Source organism: Alexandromys fortis, unplaced genomic scaffold, assembly GCF_014885135.2.
Source record: "Alexandromys fortis isolate MF-2015 unplaced genomic scaffold, M_Fortis_MF-2015_v1.1 scaffold_3, whole genome shotgun sequence".
In the NCBI taxonomy this organism is placed as follows: domain Eukaryota; kingdom Metazoa; phylum Chordata; class Mammalia; order Rodentia; family Cricetidae; genus Alexandromys; species Alexandromys fortis.
This window is the reverse complement of record NW_026067909.1, coordinates 18,778,198-18,781,423: the sequence shown is the minus strand read 5'-3', so window position 1 is coordinate 18,781,423 and position 3,226 is coordinate 18,778,198.

Below are 3,226 nucleotides of genomic sequence, written 5' to 3'. Positions count from 1 at the left end.
AAAAAAAAAAAAAAAAAAAAAAAAACAGTTACTGAAGAGTCAACCTCCATATTACGATGTCAGCTCTAACCCTGTAATTCAACAGTCTGGAATGTAAAATCGCAGTGTTTCCTTGGTTAGGGTATGATTCTGAGGTTCAAATGGAGTCATTGGACTAGCTGGTAAACATTGGAGGAAAACAAAGCTATAAGGGAAGACCACTTGAGATCGCTATTTTATACACATACACACATTTGTATATATTATATAAAAAAGTATGGCAGACATACACACAGACAGAATATTGTATACATAATAAATAAATATTTTAAAAAAGTATGGTACTGGCACAGGAAGATGAGATCAGCATCAAACTATTTCTACCCATATACATATAGGAACTTGATATAAGTTAAAGCCATGCTTTTCAAATCAGGGAAGAATGGGCTTAACCAATAATGTCGACACAATTATCATGCGGAAAAAAATGAATCATTCTGTAGTTAAAAATACCTTTCAGATGAATTAAAAATGCAACCCTTAAAGATGAAATCTATAAAGTTTTAAGAAAACTGTTAAGGAGATTATCCAAATTTGGAGTAGGGAATGTTCTTTTGAATCTGTCAAAAAGTTGGCAGGTTTGACTGCTTAAAAATGAAAAGGGTTTAGCTAAAGATATTTTAAACAAAGTTAACATAGAAATGGTGTGTTAGGCTGGTGGTATATGTTGTCCATAGAAAGGATGAAGATCAAGAGCCAGAATATGTATGTATAATACATGCTGTTTTCTGTCTTGGGGATGGAACCCAGACCTGGGGCAGACTGCCCAGGCCCTCTACCACTGAAGTGCTCCTGCTGCGGTCCAGTTCTTTTTTCATTTAAAGATGGTCTCACTGTATTGTCTAGGCTAATCTTGAAAGCCTAGGCTCAAGCGATCCAGACTCCATTGTATCACTGCTCCAGTCTATGCGATATCTGTAACCACTCCTCTTATACGAACTGTTTGGTTGACTTCCCTACTACCGTAGACTGAAGGCATTTCTAGCACACTCAGTTCTTTGCAAGGTGCTTGTGACTTGGAGCTTGAACAAATGGATGCATTTTGTGTAGAGCTTGGATTCCAGTCAAGCCAGAGGGCTGGGTACCAGTTGGGAGACAGCTGCCATGGTTTTTAATGAGCGTAGGAGACAGAAAGCAGCAGAGAGACTGTGCAGAAGATAAGATGGACAGATAAGAAGATAAGATGAGTTGAATGGTTGTGGATTTTTTGTGGGTTGGGAGGTGGGGTGTGGGTACCAGGTCCCCCAGTTTTCAGGCCTGGGCAGCTGGATTGCTGTAGCCCTGCGTGGTGCCAGGGAAACACAGAAGAAGCACAAGTTTGGGGAAAGGCTGTTGGGAAAGGTCAGCTTGGTTTTGGACTGGCTGTGCTCTAAGACTCCCAGGTGAGCAGAACAGTATAAAGTTAGCCTCACGGAAAGGAAGTTTGGGCTGTTACATTAAGTTTTGTGAATCAGTATTAGCTCCTTGCTTGTTAAATACATCCCTAGTTACAGAAAACAGCAGAGCAAACCAGGGATACTGTGTACTACTGTAGAGGGTCACTAAGGGAGGAGGTCTCGAAAGGAAATGAGAAGTGTGTGAGCATCTTGCTTGGGTCTGGTTCCCACCTTTTGGGAGCATTGGGTGCCAGAACTGTCATCTCCAAGCCTCCAGACTCTGAAGATGTGGCCGGGTCTTAAGAGGTTTGTTGATCAGGCCTCTGCCTCCCCAACCCCCATGTTGCCTCTACTCCTCGTGACTTTGAGGAGGGAGTTTGGCTAGCTGCCCAGAACAAGTTGAACAGTGGCCTCCCAGAGCCAGAAGCCACACAGCAAATGCAGGCCTGGAGAGGAAGGCCCCTCTGTTCTGTAGAATACTAGCTTGTTGCTGACAGAAGGTGGGGGTGGAGAAGCCTGTGGTGGAAGACTTTTGTTCACCGTGACTCAGCACTTTGCTCTTCCAGAGGGGTTGGGCTCCAAAAGTGCTTTGTCACGGAGGGGCAGGGAAGTCTGGGAGGCTGTGGTTTTGCTCTGGGAGACAGGGCAGGGGGAGAGGGAGAGGACAGGAGGCAACACGTGAGAGCTCCCCTTTCCCCATGGCACACAGAAGCTGGACTGAGACTAAAGAAGTCTTGATCACCCAGCCAGGCTTGGATGATATTTTTTGCCAGAAATGCCTTTCTGTCTCTTGTAGGGACTTCTCAGCAGGTAGTGGAACTCTTTTCCTTCTAGTAATTGCCCCTCTGCAGTTACAGCTGCTGAGGGTGCCACCTCCAAAGAAGCCTTAGACATTTGGTACGTTAGGGTCCAAGGGACACTAGAGCTTACAGATCACTTTCCTTTGTAGGGCAGAGAGTGAGACCCAAAGAAGGTGAGGCTTGCTCAGGGAAATAATCACCAACTAAAACTGTTGTGGTGGAAGTCCAGGGCGATCATTAAACATCATGTGACTGTTAAATGAAGTGCGGAGCAGAGTACGTGATGGAACCCCTGGGTGATCATTAAACATCCTGTGCTCGTTAGGTGTATGATGAATGTGCTGTCAGAGTGTGCATATGGAATAATGTTAAGTGAGAAACCAGAGCCCAAAATAGTTCCTGGAAGCCAGTTACCGAAAGAACAGCACAGGACTGCAAACCGGTTAAGACTGGGTGGAAATGGATTTAGAGGCTCTCGAGGCTAAACAGCCAGTGTTGCACAAGTGTGGGATTTTCTGAGAGTTGTGCAGGAAATTCTGACATTTGCAAAAGCGCCACTCAGCCAGATTCTGTCCGGTACATTCTAGATGAAGCAACTGTCACTCGGAGAGCATGTCCTTAAATCAGTTCTTAAAAATCCATGAGGTCATGTAGTCTAGACAGACACCCAGAATCCCTCTCTTCTGTAATGCTAAAGGTTGAGATTCACAATCTGGAATGTTAGGGGACAGTTGTGAATGGAAGCCCTGAGTCCCCTGATTGCTTGCTTGCTCACCTTCCCTCCGGACTTTGTCCCCTGCTAGAGGCCCTTCTCCTTCCTGCCCACTGCAGCCTGCTAACTTTCCTCTGGTTATCCTACCCTTTGGAATGTCTGGTTCCTGCTTTGGCCTGAGGGCCCTTGGGGACCAGGGCTCTACTCTGTCCTTCTCAGTGTCCCCTTGGATATCTGCCACATCCCTTTTGGCCTCTTTGAGCTCTGTTCCTGTACTGAGGTACAGTATTTGAGGCCCC